Below are 18,074 nucleotides of genomic sequence, written 5' to 3'. Positions count from 1 at the left end.
CGGGACTGGATGTTTGAGGCCCACCGGGTGCAGGCACCAACGCTCTCAAGGGGGGCACCAGCACTCTCGCCTACCCACCCCCCCACCCAGGAACACTGCTGTCAGGGGGTGCACCCTCATGCACCTCATACCTGTCCATGGATCACATATATGCACCTCATACCTGTCCATGGATCACATATAGGATCCAGCTGCACCATAGTTTCATCTGTCCATTCCTAATCTTCAATAAGTGAAGCTAAACTGCTAAAAACTTACCCTGTGTGATCCACCAATTTCTTTTTAAATCTCTGTAAATGAATATCTGTCTATGCCAATAAAAGCAAACAGGAAAAAAGTCTGGAGAAAAATACATGAGATGGAGAAAAAGAACAATGAGGGGGATAAACTTAAACACTTACAGTAATTACTGTACACTGTAGTTACACTGCAAACACACTGATGGTTTCATTTGGTTTCTACAACATTAATGCTTTTAACCAGAAGATTTACTATGTAACAAAGTTATAAGTGTTAATACAATATAATGGAATTATCTGCATTTTAAAGTGTTAAGTGCATTATTAATAAATGTGTCTGCCATGTTGTTAATGCTCTGATTAACATTAGTTATTGCAAAGCATAAGCTCAGTGTAACAGCATAGTTACAGCAGGATCTCTGTCACAGAATGACTGAAATTGGCATTTAAGACAGGAAAAGTGTACAGAATGATGACACAATATGGCAGTTACCAGCTCCTATCTATCTGCCAGTTTGTCAGAAAAGATTCTAGCTTAAAAAAAAAGACTAGGAGACAGCATAATATTACACCCATCCTAAGTCTTGAGAAGGCAGTGAATGAGATCCTGGATACACAGTCTGTTTACTCCAGTGTAACCTCTTTCCATTAGTTTGAAAATGGAACAATATAACATATCCTGTGTAAAATTACCCAAAGGTGGAAAAAAATCAAGGGTAAAATTACATGGGTGTAAGTTATACCAGTGTAGGTGGACTGTCAACTCCCATCCCTGGGTAATAGGCAGAAGACTAGCAGCACCTGCTACCCGGCTACCTACGGTGCATAGACATTCAGGGAGGTTAAGGGGAGGTTAGATGGAGTCAAAAATGGCTACCTCATCTAAGGTAAGTCATGACAGGGGGCTAGCATGATGGGGGCTAGAGGAGGATTGAGAAGGCAAGCAGGCTCCAAGGAGGGATTGGGGAGATCAGGGAGGCAGGTGGGGTCTGCAGAGAAGTCATTGGGGTCTGGGAGGGTTTGGCAGGATCAAGGGCAGCTCACAAAAAACACCAGCAGACTCTCTGTATGCCAGAAGAAGGGTGTTTGTGCCCAAAAGCTTGAAAAGAACAATTTTTCCAACTATTTAGTTAGTCTAATAAAAGATATCGGATTTACCCAAAGAACCTTGTCTGCCTATATTCTTAGGCTAGCATGCCTACAATCAACAATTCTTATTGTTAGCATGACGTTTTTACTGCTGCCATACCACTTGTGTTGTTACTTTTTCATTTAACAGATAATAGCCACTCAGCTACATATACACAAAGTAAATAGGCAACAAAACAAAATTCTAGTAAGACATAAGTTGAACTTTGGGTGTAGATAGGAGTGCAGCTCCCCGCTGTAACTGAGAAGGTTTTGCAAGAAGAGTTCTGAGTTACAACAATCTCCTAAACCAGACAAAAATTCCCTGTTCATTCCAGGGAGAGGGGAACATAGCTGTTGGCTGGGAGCCAACAGCCAATTTCCCCTAACAATGGTTCCTCCTCCAACATTTTCTGCAACATTTTCAGAATAGGAAGGGGGAAAGGGAGCAGAGGGAGCTCATTCTAGGGGATCCCTAGTCAGCACTGAAGGGTGGGGTGGGTGAATTGGAACCCCCCTACCTCTGGGGTGGGGCTTCAATACATCAGCCTCACCCTCCATTGGGGGTGAAAAAACCCCCAGACCAAACTGCCTTCACTCTCTTTCCCCCCCTACCAGTCTGAAAACAGTGACAGGCTGGTAGGCAACACAGACAGAAGTTACAGAAGAGACTGTATTTTGAAACATCTTCATCTGACCCCTCAGCTCCATGTTCTTGGGGAACCCTGACACAGAACGCATGCAGACTGTCTGACACGCAAAGAATCCCCACCCCCCTCCACCTAAACAGAAACTGATTAAGTTGCAGTGAGAGACACACCTAAAACCCTCCAGATAAGGGTGACAAGAGTGAAACAACTGCCCTGGGTCTCATTTGCATCCAAGATGAAACAAGATGATCATTCATTTACATGAGAGGTGGAGAATAGAAACCCTGAAGCAGAGACTGCAGTGAATTCTGAGATCAGCGAAGCAGGGGGGCACTGCATGATGGGGAATCTGTGCTCCAAATGCTAATCAACCCACACACCCAGCTCAGCATTTATCAGATCAGTTCTGGATTTACAAAGGACTTTACCTCCTCCCCCCTGCACCCACACACACACCTCTAAGCAGAAGTAAGTTTAATAGGCATCTTGGGCCGTACATTCCCCGGTCCCCCTATGGGAGGCCTATGTAAACTTACTTGGCTACAACTCGGTTGCTGGGTTAGGGAATGCTGAGGCAAGACACTGAGTCGGGGGTATGGGCAACATTTGAACAATGGTACAGGGTTCATCACAGCGTCCAGCCTGTTGGAACCCTGACCACAAGTGTTGTTATACTTTTCCCGAGACAACTGGTTGAAGTCCTCTCCACAACAGGTTATGAACACTCCAATAATTGCCTTAAAAGGCTATAGTAAGATCTGGAAAAGTCATGCTAAGCTGAGGCTTATTCACAGCAAGTAAAAATCCAAAACCCTGATGCTGCAAGCTATCTATTGTTTCTGAAGACACCAGGCGATGTCCCATCAAGTATATCTGCTATCCATAGGAATGTCAAGTCCTAAGTATGTGTTTCCTGAGTATCAATCAGTTTCCTGAGATGTTCCAACCAGATGACCACCCCTTGTCAATAGAAAAGACAATTTGATTTACACTATTGAGAAGCTGAACTGAGGGTATAAAAATCTGTAAAAGAAGCAGCAGCGTGTATGCTGACACTGCTCGCTTTCTTCTCGAGAGGCTGAAGGAGGCAGATCATCTCCCTTCAAGGATCGTGCTGAGAACTTTAACCTGTCAGCTTTGCAACCCGAGTGCCTTGGACTGGTGAGATTCCAGCTGTCTCTCTTCTCTTCTCTCCTTCTAAGCATAGATTTCTGGACCAAAACTGTATTAGTTAAGCTTGAGCTAAGTTTCCCCAAATACTTAGTGAAACTAGGGTAATACCGTAACTGTTTTTGTTTTTCCTTTGCATGTCTGTTACTACTAGTGTCATTATATATTTCATCTACTTAGCAATAAATAACTTTTATAGTCAAACTGGTGGTAACTGGGTATATTTTTCCTTCTTTACTTCTCCTTTCCCACTTGCTCCACAGCAATGCTTCTTTTACCTAAGCTAAAGATCCCTGTGAAGCCCAAAAGTATTGTGGGGTCTGCTCATCAAGAAGCTAAAAGTTTGGGATGTGCTGAGTTTGAAACACATAAGGGGATCAGCTTGTACAGGCTGACTGACCCAGTTTGGCTCAGACGTGCCCTACTGAACTGAATGCTGGCCCGTGAGGGTGTCATCTGGACACCCAACCGGTTTCAGAGGCATTCTGTTTAACTGTATGCCTGTGTCTGACTGTAGCTTATTGTTGCTCTGATGAACTGATTCTTGGCATATAAGGGTGTCAGCCCTTGCTGATCAACCTAGCCAGGTCAGGCGTGTCATGTTAATTTGTGTGTGTTTGTGTGTATAACTGATTTGGGGACTGGAGGAACCTGTCCCCACTGAACTGAGTCCTGCAAGATAGCTCCACTGGGGGTGAGGGCTTGCAGAAGGGAGAGATACAGCTCTGTATAGAAACACAAGTAACACAAGCAGCACATTAATAGAATTACCAAGACCCCAGCTCTAATAAATGAGCACACCCCAAAGTAGTGGGCAAATCTGGTAACAATGAGGGTTCAGATTTTTACCCAATCAGCCATTTTTTAAGCTGTCTGCAGCCGTGCAGTTCTGTTTGGTCATGACTACAGACCATTTTTTGAGGCCAGATCAGGAGAAAATTGTCATTCCTGTCTGCACCCTTTATTCCTTCTGAAGTCTTTTCAGACATTCTTCTCCTCTTTGCCAGCCTGCCTACTGTCCTGGGCTGCATATATCTTTATATTAATAAATTTTGAACAATTTTAGATATCATAGGTGCAGAGATGCTTTAAATCAAGGCAATAAAAAGGGATTCCATGAGCACAGATGATGCAGAGGAAGCCCAAGTATTTAGCACCTTTTTTACTTCAGTTTCACAAACAGGGGCAGCTACCAGATGATGAGTGCAATTGGCAGCAAAGTTAGGGAAGGAGACAAACAGCCTAAAGTAGTAGAAGAACAGGTTAGGCATTACTTAGAGAAACTAGATGCTTTCAAATCAGCAGGGCCAGATGGGATGCACCCTAGGATACTGAAGAAATTGACTAAGGTAATTTCAGAGCCATTAGCTATCCTCTTTGAGAGCTCATGAAGGTCAGATGAGGTCCTGGATAATTGAAAATGAGCAAATATAGGCCCATCTTCAAGAAAAGGAAGAAGAAGGATCTGAGGAATTACAAACTAGTCATCCTGACCTCAGTACTTGGAAAGATCATGGAGCAGTTCCTCAAGAAATCCATTGTGAAGCACCTAGAAGAGAACCAGGTGGTCAGGAACAGCCAGCATGGATTCACCGAAAGTCATTAAGGTGACAGGCTCTGTGGATGGGGCGGTGGTGGGGGGTGAAGGAGTGGAATGCAATATACCTTGATTTTAGCAAGGCTTTTGATGTTGTATACCATTACATATACTTTAACAAGCTAAGGAAATACAAACTAAATGAAAATACTATAACATGGATACATAACTGGTTGGGCCATCTTCAATAAGTAGTCATCAATGGCTCAATCTATAGTTAGAAGGAGGTAACAAGTGGGGTTCCTCAGGGGTCTGTCCTAGGTCCAATATTTTTAAACATCCTAAATAACAGTTTGGATGATGGGACTGAGTGCAGTCTCAGCAAATCTGTGAATAATACCAAATTGGTTGGAGTTGCAAACACTCTGGAGGGCAAGGCTAGGATTCAGGACTTGGATAGAGTGGAAAAATGGATAGAGTGGATAAAGTTGGAATGGAATGAATGCATGAACAAATACAGATTGGTCTAGGCTGCAGTATTGCAGGGATAGACCTGGGGGCTACAGTAGACCTTAAGCTGAATGCAAGTCAATAGTGGGTCTTGTTGCAAAAAAGCCAACAGCATTATGAGCTATTTTAACAACAGCAACTATCGCAAATCAAAGGTAGTGATCCTGCCCTCATTTCAGCACTGGGGAGGCTTTACCTGGAATACTGTGTCCAGTTTTGGGCTCCATACTTCAAGAAGGATGTGGACAATTGTAAAGAGTCCAGCAGCAAGTGTCAATGATTAGAGGTCTAGGAAATATGACTTATGAAGAAAAGCTGAAAGAACTGACAGGAGGATTTGATATTCTTCAAATACCCAAAGGGCGATTATAGAAAGGATTGAGATAGGCTTTTCTCTGTGGCTGCAGGGGACAGAAATAAGAACAATGGTCACAAACTGTGAACTATGAGGGTGGTCAAGCATTGGAACAGACTACTTAGAGAAGTTGTGGATTCTCCATCCTTGGAAATTCTTAAGACCAGGTTAGACTAAACTAGTGTAAGACTGTTTCAGTCTGGACATAAGGAAGAATTTCTTTACTGTCTGAGCCCCCAAGGTCTGGAACAGCCTGCCAGAGTTGGTTCAAGCACCTACATTGAACACCTTCAAGAGTAAATTGGATGCTTATCTTGCTGGGATCCTATGACCCCAGCTGACTTCCTGCCCTTTGGGCAGGGGGCTGGACTCGATCTTCTGAGGTCCCTTCCAGCCCTAATGTCTATGAAATCTATGAAATCTAGACAGATACTTGGCTGGGATGGTTTAGTCAGGGAAGATCATGTGACCTCATGGCCCATGTCCAGACGAGCATGGCTGTGCAGTATGTGGCATTGCAAACACATCTGTGGTGCCACATACCGCACGTCCTGTGCACTGCAAGGGAGTGCTGCCCATGCATATGCCGCTCCACATGGATATCCAGGGGTCAAAAAAACCCCATGGAATAAAAAGCAGAGCAGTGCATGCACAGCATAAGCTGCTCAAAAGCAGAGTTGGGCTGCCCAGAGTCACATTTTGGTTGCCAGCCAGGCTCCACATGGCAGAATCAGCCCTAGAAGGCCCCACATGGCTGCTGCAGCTCCAAAAGGCCCTCAGAACCACAGGTAAAACTGATACAAACATCAATTAAACTGAGCATCTTCAGGGAACTTCCAGTGTCCCCAATCCGAGGGTAGACCTGCCAGGAATCTAGGCAAGGTCTTCTCAGATCCTTGCCATGGATTTGACAGAAGTTTGGCAGTTTTAAACAAAACATTCTAGGCTTAGTGTGCTGACATAAGGATTTTTGGAATTGTTCAGACTGGCTATAGTCCCTAAATGGAAGTAAGGCTTCCTGAAGTCAAGACTTGTGCAGTTTTCATAAGATCACCTTTTCTTTTGCTGCTTATAAGAATCAAAAATTGCTTGCTGAAAGATGTGAGCTATATATGATTTTAAATGTTAATGGTCTTCGTTCTGTATAACCCCCAAAGCAGGCAGCTCCAAAAACCCTAAGGATCTCTATGAAGTCAAATTGCAGTAGCGTGTCTCTACCACCTGGCTTTCTTGAGCTGCTAGGTTATCAATCCTGGGATCATCAGCATCCCAAAAAGGGCAGAGAATTCTGGTAATGAAGAGTAAATGCACAGTCCTCTTCCCCTGAGTTTCCATGGGGCTCAGTTCACTGAGCAATTGTGCTGGCCTGTACTTGTCCTGAACAGCATAAGGAATTACATAAGGAAGGAAAGTAAATCCTCGTTGTTTGCGTTCATTGAGACGAGAGCCTGAATGAACCCCATCTGATTGTGGTTTTCAGGGCTGTCGGCTTTTATCTCTGTGTGTGTTCAGCAGGCAGTACAAACGAGTTGTCATAACTACCAGGAATCGGATGATTCCTTTTGATTGTTACCTATTCTTTGTATGAATTAGCTCCCTGCTATTGCAGATACCAGCGCTGCTGCTGGGGTGACTGCTACAGAAGGCTATTCTGTTTCCCTTTGCAGTCTGATCTATTCCCTGGTTCACCAGGAGATATAATAGCTGGAGCTGCAGATTAGACTTTTCTCTTCTCTCCACTCCTCCCAACCCCCCCCCCCCGGGACCTCTATGTGCTTTGACGTCATGTGGGTTCCTTTCAGTTGCCATAGCAGCCCCATTCCCCAAGCCCTCTGCCTGTCTCCTCTGGTAGGTTCCACAATGGTACAGCCAGCATCACGCTGCACAATGGTTTCCAGGCAGTGAAAGAAGGTGATTCAGCAAGCCACTCTTTCTTCTTCTCTTTTATTTCATTATTATCATATATTTTGCCTGCTTTGCTCCCCTCTGTGTTTATCCCCCCCTCCCCATGAACTTTTATTTCATGCATTTTTTTCTTTTACATTGGCTTGCCTTGAATTCACCTGCCCATCATTTAATTTAATTTTATTTCTTTTAATACCCATCTCTTCTTCTTTGCAGTTTGGAACGTGGTTACAAAATACCACGTAAGGTCGCAGTTTGGGGGGAAAGGTGGCTGGACAAGGAGACTAGTTCGCAGGCACGGAATGGTAGGTGGTTGATGCTAATATTTTGCGACTAACCTGCCTTTGCAGGGTGGGGTGATGAATATTGATTGCTATTTTAAAAAACTGAGAGAGGGGAAGAGAGCCAGGTAAATGAAGTAAACTGCTAACAGAGGCAAGAAGGCAGTTTATGGCTGGATGACCATTATTTTCCTGTATTCTTGTGCATATGAGCATTTGTGTTTGGGCTCTTTAGGTGATTGGTAGTGTGTGTGTGTGTGGTGTTTTTTTTTTTAAGAGCAGTGCAGAGGTAAAGCAGCGCGGACAGCAGTGATAGTGTTTTAACAGCTGGTGCATGTAAACAGTAGTGCTATACTCGGCTCCATCACCTCTGAAACTGCTGTGGCTCTTTTTTCATTTTTTTTAAAGGGAGATGCATCTTGATTTTTAATTTGGCAAAGCATATATTTGTTTTGGGTGTCTGCCTGTATAAAGCTATATAAAATACATAGTGAATATATTTTTTTAAATAATGGATATTAATAAACAAGTTTACAACCCAGAAGCTAAAATCATTGGCCTCTAGAGGCATGGGATGTAGAAGAGGCTGAAAGAAGAAGGAAAAAGTGTTTAGAATATTGTGTTGTTGGGATGTACGTGGAAGGGAGGTGGTAGTACAAATTATAGGTAGACTAAAGAGGTCTCCTTAAAGAAGCGGTCTCAAGGTAGGCGTTCTCTAGTACATGACTCCCAGATGGAACTGAACACAAAACTGCTATATTTTATGGAATCAGCATGATCCCTTAGGAAAACTGTTTCTAGCACACAACCGAACAATTATTTTGCAGCAGAGAATTCAACAATTTCTTTGGGACTGCAGTGAAATCAATCTGGCTTTACAGGAAAAATCTTCAAATGGCTCTGGCAGCTCAGCTAATGCAACAAAAAATGTTAATGTTGCTTTTTTTTCCTCCTGCAAAGAGGCCTTATTAAAAATAATATGCATTTCTCTTCAACAGTGAATGCCATAGTATTGCTTAAAAAGAAAGCTGTTTTCCTAGCGAATCAGAACAGGCATGGTCCTTAGCATTAATTGTGAGCGATTGTAAGCTTGTTTACATGGGTCCTTTTTGCTGCATAGCCTCACTGTATCCTCAATGCAGGCTTCCGTCCTTGGATTTGATTGCCTTGACTTTTGCAGAGACCTGCTTACAGACAAACCAAACATTTTTTTGCAAACACTGTTTTTAAAAAGGGAAATGAGGACGCAGATGAGGAGTGCTTAGTGAAAAATATGAATTAACATGGCATGACTTACCAAATCAGGGAACCTTGTTGAAATCAGTCTGCTGTAGGACATAGACTTTGTAATGCAAGGCCAATAAAAAAGAGGAGGATGAGAGAGCTTGATACGGTCACACATGCTATACTGGTTGGCCCTATCCAAACACACTGGAGTCTAATAAACCTTGGGGCAATGAAGTGTAGGAACCCAATGAGCTTCTGACTTCGCTTTAGAACCTTACTATGTAGCCGGTGACATCAACTCTGCTGGAGTTAAGTGTTATCTTTTCCCTGCTATTTCCTTGCCTGCTGTGTTTTTCTGCTCCTAAAAGTGGCATAAAAATACCTGTTTTGTTGGATGGAACAATATCATTCTCTGTTAGGGGCACAAATGTGAATGACACGGATGATTTGACCTCAGCCCTTAAACAGCATTTTCTTTCTGACACCAACACATAGCCATATCCTTCTGTTTCAGAGCCTGCATAATTTGTCAGGGTCTGTTGTTGGCATGCTTTTTGTGGGGAGCTTTATGATGCCAGGAACCATTCTGAAGGGAACAAGGTGGGGGAAAAGCATTTAACCTGAAAAATTTAGCTGCATTTACCTGATGTTGCTTACCTGCTTGATATTAAATCATGGCATCTCTCATTGTATTTATGTGCTAGAAGAGTCTGTTTGTGAACAGACCCCAAAGATGAGTGTGTTTTTTGCTGTCCATAATTGGCATGTTTGTAGCTTCAAATGAAAGACTAAAACTGAGTCAGAAATTGTGTGTGTGTGTGTAGGGGGGTGTGTGGAAGCAAAAAGCTGCTGACTGGTGACTTGATATTAAAAATGTCTTTCAAAAACAGTAGAAGATCTATCAAATTTTCTATAACGTGGTATTCTTATGGATTGTCATGGGGCCCAGTGCTGGGTTGCAGTCTGTTTCAAAACTCTTCTTGACTTCAGGGGGAGCAAAACAGACTCCTTGAAAGTAGGATTTATGTATTAATCTAACATACTGCATGATACTGTTTTTAAGTAACTAATTACAGGGGCAAATGTATTAAGAACATTTGTTCTAGATTTAGAATATTAAATCTCTCTCTCTCAAACTACAATACAGTGCAAATTAATACCATTCTTATGATGGTTCATAGAAACAGTAATCATCATGCTGATGAACAGTAAAAGCAAAATAAGGCATTGATGTGCTTTTTAAGGGAAAGAGGATCCCAAATCTCTTAAACCTCCCACTATCCTTGTAACATTCTGAATTCATAGTAGCCCTAGTGGAAAAGATAACTCAGAAATCAAATGATTACTTTGCTACATGTCTTGCTGCTTGCTTGTATTATCAGGCGAATGGAAACGATGAAAAAGAGAGACACTTCACTGAACCATGAAAACAAAACAAATGCGATTTGGCTTCCTGCTTACATCCATACTTTGTTTTCCTAAGCAGGTTCTTTGGAGTCTGCTGTTATGAACTGGGCTACCCTGAAAGAAAAATAGCCTCCCAGAAAGGACTAGATGTAGCATTAATCAAAAAAAGCACTGTATTGGCTGCAAACTGTCATGTGTTGGGTTTTTTGTTGTTGTTGCTTACTATAGCACCATCTATGAAGGCAGAGAATTATGGGAACAATAGTCCTTCAGAGGAACATAAAGTCTATTGTCATGAAGAAACCTTGTTAGTGACTGAAAACAAAATACAACTTTATTTTAATTAATGTGTAATATCAGATTTTGGGGATTGTATTTCCATCCTGTATATTGAGACACTAGTTCATATGCCGATGCAAAGCAAGATAGCAGGTAGGGAGGGGGAGGTTGGATTTAACTTTACTGAATACCATATTTTTAGAAGTTTGGAAGATGGGGGGGGAAAAAGTCTGTTGCAGGGCTCTAAGATGTGCCTGCTCCTTTAAGGGCAAAAACTGCCTGGAGAGAGGGCCCTAGGAGCCAGACAGAACCCCCACAGGTGCAAGCTGCTGAGGCAGCAGGCTAATAAGGGAATTAGCTTGCACCTGCACCTGATCACCTGACTGGAAGAAGGCAGGGCCCTGGACACAGATAAGCCCCTGGGCTGGGGCTAGAGGCAGTCAGTTCTTTGGCAGCAGCTAAGGGGGAAGGAGTTTGTGCAAAGAAACTCCATGGACATGCTAGGCTGCCTGTCCAGCTGCTGGTAAAACTAATGGGCTCTAGGAGCTCCTAAAGTACCTGGGGATAAGAGGAACACATTGACTGAGGGGGAAACTGGCCCTGGCCTTCATTCATTGGTATTATTTACTCATTATGTTGTAGCCCAGGGGCTCATATTTATGTTGTTGTTTTCCTACCGGTGGACCTTACTGAGGCTATAGGGGAGGAGGCCTTATTGGGGCACACTACCATGTAGAGCCCTGGTGCAAGTGAGGGCATGCAGGTAGGGGCCAAGGGCCCAGTGGCAACAGGAGGCTGAGCTACATTAAGGCCTCAGAGGGACAATGTTTGAATACCATCTGTGAGGCATGGGGCATGGTAAAGGGGCAGTGTTGGAGCCATGCATCTAGCCCATAAGGCTTGGGGTGTACTGTAAGGCACCTCCTGAGTGTGGGATCCAGTAAGGAGTCTAACAACCCACAGGTTTTAGAGGAGTCTGTCAGGACTGTGACTGAGCAGCAACCCAAGGGCAACCTACCGATTCCACATTTATACCAGCGAGATGTGGCAGGCAAGACTAGTAGGTGCCCACAGGGTGGAGCCGGCATGTTCACGGTGCCCTAGGGACATCACAGCCATCCCTGGGGTGGCTGTATCATGACAGTCTTTCTTGGGGTAGAGCTGTATATACCAAATTTTAGTCTGAGGAGAGTAGTACTGCTGTTAGCAAGCTTTAAGGACATTTTTCTGGTTATTTGTTAGTAATTTGTAGCAGGTAAGAGAATTGCATAGGTTCACTAGTCCCTGATCTTTCTTGTTCCCCACAATTCCACCCTTTTAAAAAAAAAAAAAAAGCAACGATATTTTTGGCAAAGTCCTTTAGCTGTGACTTTAAAGTGTTCATCTCAGCTCCAGCTATGGATGAAGGGATGCGAAAGCAAGTAGATTCTGTGCAGCTTGGTAAAAACCCTACTGGCAGGAATAATGACACTGCTATGCTGGTGGGATATGTTACTCCAACAATAGTGCAAAGGTACCACTGGCATCACTAGAGCACAGAAAATAAATAGTGAAAACGATTTTCATTTGAAATCCAGTATCCACTGAAATCAAGGGAAGCTTAACCATTGGCATCAAAGAGGGCATGATTTCATCCTAAGGAACCAAATATTTTTGTGCGTTGACACTGTTGATCTCATGGAGTGCGAGTTGGGGTAGATTTTTGCCCTAATGCACTGAAGTTTAAAAAAAGGGGGCTCCCCTGTAGTTAAGAAAAAATATCTTCTCATGAGGAACCCTGATGGGCTATTCTTGTTTCACTGGGCAGTCAGAGTGAAATCCTCTTTGGAACTGTGTGTAGTTCTGAATGAATGAAAAGAAAACTTTGCCTCAGCCTTAGTGGGCTCATTGATACTGTCCTAGATTAGCTTTCTGCTTGACATGAGGTACCTGTTTTGGTATTTGGAAGTCTTTCCAGTTTTTAGGCATGAAAGTGAAAACTTTGATAAGCAATGACACCAAACTGACAGATGTATTAAATCCCTAAAGTAGATATGGACATGATAAATGGCTACATACTGATGAGCCCCTCTCCTTTTTATCACAGACTGTATCTCCCCACCTTCTCTGCATTTGAATTGTTCTTTTTTTGAAATTGCCCGTGTTAATTTGTTAACTCCTAACTGAAGGGACTTTGACATTTTTGGGGGGGGGGGGGGGGAGGGGTACTTTTTGTCAATTATAACAAAGCATTTTGATGCTTTTTTTATAGTAGTGGTAAAAAGTTCCACAGCTCATATCACATGTATACAACACTTCAAATACTTTCTTAAAGTATGTTCTTAGTATTGTCAATATTTTTAATTTAATCCAAACCTGTGATAATCAGAAGTTTAACTTAAAACCCCAGGTCATGGAGACAGATGTTTATGTGAGAATCTTTTAACTTTTTAATGAAAGCTCCTAGTCCTCATGATTTCAGAGAAAAGCCTGCAAATCAAACCTGTGTGTATCCTAAAATTTCAAAAGTGAAATGACAAATTCTAATTGTTTAAAAAAAAAAAAAAGAAGAATCTCATGACTTTTAAGTCACTCTTCTAGCATTTTTAATTAACATTCCAAGTTTACTGATCATGACTGATTATGACCATACACACAAAACAATGAGCTGCTGTCAGTGTTTCAGGTTGGCTAGGATTTTCCTTGTTCTTCTATTTTAGCTTTCCATTTTTGGTGCACTGACTTTTTTAAAAGATAAAACACCATGTTTGTTTCTCTCTGTGTTTTGTGTATAGGGCTAGTATTAGAAATTTGTACCAACAGCAGGTCAGACTCAGATACCAGCCATGGCAATCCATGCGTGAAGTTGGCCCCTTTGAAACATTTCCTATAGATGAAGCATAGTAGAAGCTGTGGTGAGTCGCAATGGAATTTTTTAAAAATAGTGCTCTCTTTTGGTAAAACAGTGCCCCATGCCAGTGTGGTGTGGGGCACTGTTAGAGATGTGTCCTTTTTCAATGGTTACTTTTAGTCAAAATAGCTCAATGCTGCCTATTCCCAAATCTGTCTCTTATGACTGCTGGATTGTACAAGCAACAAATGGCATGGCAACGCAACATAATTTTGGAAAGGTTGTGAAGCACTACAAAATATATGCATACAGTGTTATGGACTTGGTGGTATCCACAAGCCTATGCCATGGTTCACAATAATTGCTTCCATGTCTCTCTGAGCTGCCTGTGCGAGTCAGCGAATGAGTCTTCTTTCTTGACATCAATTCCTATTTTTTCTCTTGATTATAGCAGCAGTCAGATTTTGTCAGGTGTGACTAGAAACAGAAAGTGAAACTGGTACTAAATCGACCCATCCAGGTTCACCATCTGGACTGAGGGATGTGCCAGTAAATGAGCAGCTGCGATGGTGAGGAAAAGCAAATGAGACTGTGTACCTTTACTAATCTCTAATATCATTAAAAATGTAGGTACGGAAGATTTTGAATATTCAATTTTTTTATCTTGATAGTGTCTCTAAATTCATCCACCGAGGTTTTATTGTAGCTATGTGGTGGGAGAGGGAAATGTTAATGTTTTTGAGATGTCCGATATAATTTTTTTTGCTGACTCCAAACATTTTAAATTTTTTTAGGTAACCTATTTTTCTCCTCAAATGAGTCAGTGTGCAACAGAAACAAGTGAATACTTCTACCAGACATCAGTTTGGTAGCTTGTAGGACTAGCATCACCTGAGCAGACTGAAATGGCACATGAAGTGAATGGCAGCTGGCTGAAAAGGTACCACAAGTACAAACTGCAAAGGCTCAGGAGGGTCAGATTTTGGTGGTTGTCTCAGATTTGCTTTGTGAATGATGCCTACTCTGAAAAAGTGTGAATTCTTTAACTCTTAAAAGCATTGTTGTAAACCACTTGTCAGCATATAACTAGTTTGGTGCTAAGTGAGAAAGCAGTGAAAATTTGGTGGACATGGTATACCTGGACTTTAATACAGCTTCTGGCATGGCCTCAAATGCCTTTCTCGTAAGTAAGCTATTCTATGTTGTACTATCATCTATCATACATGTGAGTTGGGGATAGCTTAGTCTGAGCTAAGGAGACAAGCTATATAGTTAGAAGATACAATTAGAGGCCCTTCTGGGCCATTTAATCTAACGCCTTTCACAGATGCAAGGTTTGCTTTGTCTAAGTCATCTCGAGCATGTTTCTAACTAGCTAGTTTCTTCTGAAAAACCACAATGAAGATCCCACAGCCTCAGTAAGTAGCTTGTCCTATCAGCTTACTATTCTTATGATTAGGAAAGTTTCCGTGATTTATCTGAATCTGATTTTGCTGCAGTTTAAACCCATTGCTTCTTGCTCTGTCCTCCCTGAAGGAATGAATGAGAAGTATGTGTGTATGTGTGTATGTATGTGTGTATATATATAATTTCAATTTCCATTTCTTTATGGCAGCCTCTCAAATATATTTGAAAATTGGTATTATTTCCTGCCCCCTCCCCCATCCCATCCGTTTTTCTTTAAGCAAAACATATCTTTCCTCATTGCTTGCATTCCAGTATTGCAGCTGAGCCTTAAGCAGCAGCAAAGAGGCTAGGATTATCACCTCCTATATCTTGCAAGTATCTATACAACCTAACATTGCTTTTTTTTATACTGCTGACTTGCATTGGCTTTGTGATCTGCCAGAATGCCTAGATTCTTCTTGGCAATGCTGCTGCCGAACAAGTTATCTGTTCTATAGTTATAAAATTGGTATGTCTTCTCTGTGTTCAAACCTTCTGGTTCTCTTTGTTAGAGTAGATGTTTTCTCTAAGCTAGTTTCCCCTTGAATTTGGATTATATTCTATAAAGTGTTTGCAACTCCTTCCAGTTTTGTGTTATCTGCAAACTTGATTGACATTTTTGGCTCCTGCATCCTGTAAAGGAATATGTTCTGGGCTTAATGTCACACAGCTTGGGAAATTCATTTTCATTTAGGAGAGAAATGAGAGAGTATGAAAAAAATTTAGGACAAGGGGTGTAGCAATCCAAATATTCAAGATGACAGATTGATATTCAATGAAAGTAGGGTTGCCAAATGTCTTCCAAAAAAAAAAAAGAAAAGCAATGCTGAGCTTGATTGAAACTCCATCATTGGAAAGAGGCTGGAGCCTGGAGAGAGACCAGCTGGCATTGCTCAGCTATGTGGGAGTGCCTCACTTTTTGCAGGGAGCATTCTCTTAAGACTTTGTAGCCCACCAAAGCATCCATAACCCCCTCCCTCTTAGACATTTGCTGCTGCTATGTCCTACTGGCTGCTTGTAACACTCTTGGGTTGCAGGTAGGCAGGTACTAATCCTTCTTTGGGCATCCATGCCATGATAGTAGGAGTGAGGCTTGTACGGATAAGGCTAGAGGGGTTGGCCAGGAGCAAGGGGCAGCACAGTGTGGAGTGTAGTCAGGGATATCAGTGTATAGCAGTGAGCAAGGGACCTCTGGGATGGAGACAGCAAGGTGTAAAACCATTGCTACAGTGAAGCAGGATTGCTGACCCAAGCTGGTTTTTCTTTTTTCTTTCTTTTTTTCTTTATTACTGATAATCTGCAAACCTTTTACTGTCAACTAAACTTTTTTTCCCTATGGTTGGTGTTAAATCCTAAGTTTGAATCTGCCCCTCACCCAGGGCCTGGCGTTGCATTTACATTATATAAAATGCATGTCAACATGAATACCATGTGCCCCCAGAGGCTGGGGGGCGTGACAAGCTCCCGCAGGTGGCGGCAGCACTGTCAGCGGCAGGAGCATGGTGGAGACAAGTGGGGAGCTGCTGCAGGCAGCTGCAGCACTGTTGGCAGTGGAAGGAGGAGGGGTGTTGAGTGTTGACCAGTGGTAGGCGACCACCTACAGATGCTGGCAGCAGCCAGTGATGATTGTGGACCACCCATAGACACCACCGGTGGTGTCGCTGGTGAAGGGAAGGGTGGTGAGTGGCGACTGCTCACAGGGAGTGTACCGCCATGCTCCAGAGGTGCATGTGTACCTGTGTGCACCTTGCGTATCACCAATGTATGTCAATAAAAACATATGTCAGTAAAAAAAGTTTGTTGTTAGTAAAAACTTTGCAGATTGTCAGTAAAAAAAATCCTGGTTTGGCAGACCTGAATGAGAATAGGATTCTATTTGTGGACCTAAACTTTGTTGGTTCAGAATTGCATTCCCCACATTCCAATAGTAATATGACAATGTTGGGGTTGGGCAGGAATGAGTAAGGTGTTATGGTTTCCATATCATTTATAGGTTTGAGAGAGAGAGAAGAGGGTTCATGTTTTTTCATCTATTCTGTGTCTTGTTAACAAGACAACCCTTTCATCTCATTTTGATGGTAAGCCTGCTTATATATTAATACTTCCCGGCAATTAATCTGAATTCTTTCAGTACAGTCAAGGGTTCTTAAACTCTGAGTGGGCAGTTGTATCTGTATGAGTTCCAGAGATTTCCACCTACAAACTTTTTTGTGACTGTTTTATATCCATAGAGGTTGTAAACTATGGGTCTTGCTTTTAGCTTTCTAATAAACCTCCAAAACCAGGGAGAAACTCTGAAATTGTTCAAGGAGCAAGGTTTCCACTTCAGTTGATCCAAACTTGTTGAGATCAAAGCCTTGATTCAGTAAAAAGGTTTTGGAGTATTAACATACTTTTTGATTGACTTGGCTGATGTTCATGTTTATAATAAAAATCCAAATCAGAAAAGTTTGCATGATTTCAGATTTTTGTTGTGAAAGCTTCATACAGTCCTAGAGTTTGTAGCCTCCAGATAAGATGATGTTTGCCATAAACTGGTGCACCCATATTCTGATAACAGGAAGACATTTTCACTGGCTTGTACATGTGTTTTGCAGTTCCCTAAGAAGGTTGAGATGTTTTTAATGTACTTTGAGATTCAGCAAGTGCATGATTAAGTACAACTTGCATGGAATCCTTAAGGTACTATAAAATGGGGCCACTCTCAAGTCGGGTCAAGTTTTATAGGCTCATTACCTGTAGTAGTGGTACTTTATACAATGGAATTGTTTAATGCACAAAAGTTGCTGGGTAAGGATCCTCTTTGTTTTTTCTATCCTATGATACAGATAATATTAAGAATTAGTTTTGGAGTACAATGATTCCCCTCTCCCTCTGTGATGTTACTGATTTTATTGGTGACTCAGGTCACCAAGATTTGTCTCAATGCAGCATCTATTTGACATCATGGCCTGGTATTAAAAGTGCCCACCAAGGTTTCTATTCAGCCCTACACTTATGTGAAGTTAGATATTCAAATGAGTCTTTGACCTCTAGCTCCCATTCCTTACATCTTGCATAAAGTTATAAAGCATATATTTTCTATAAGTCTGGCATCTTGGATTCAGAAG

At 42.1% G+C, this 18,074-nt stretch overlaps 1 protein-coding gene across 3 annotated transcripts in view; it reads left to right on the top strand.

Moving 5' to 3' along the window:
• The first annotated feature begins 7,445 nt into the window (after nucleotides 1–7,445).
• The window catches only part of MAPK10 (mitogen-activated protein kinase 10), a 425,444-nt gene continuing 414,815 nt past the window's right edge, over nucleotides 7,446–18,074 (top strand). For all 3 annotated transcript variants that reach the window (XM_090037016.1, XM_090037015.1, XM_090037018.1), the window contains exons 1-2: nucleotides 7,446–7,500; nucleotides 7,711–7,799. The gene's annotated coding sequence lies outside the window, so the exon portion shown is untranslated. The remainder of the gene's footprint in view (nucleotides 7,501–7,710; nucleotides 7,800–18,074) is intronic.

This window comes from Crocodylus siamensis, chromosome 2 (assembly GCF_052110815.1).
Source record: "Crocodylus siamensis isolate JL-2025a chromosome 2, ASM5211081v1, whole genome shotgun sequence".
Classification (NCBI taxonomy): domain Eukaryota; kingdom Metazoa; phylum Chordata; order Crocodylia; family Crocodylidae; genus Crocodylus; species Crocodylus siamensis.
Note: the sequence above shows the minus strand (reverse complement) of the source record. Positions and strands in the feature narration are given on the sequence as shown.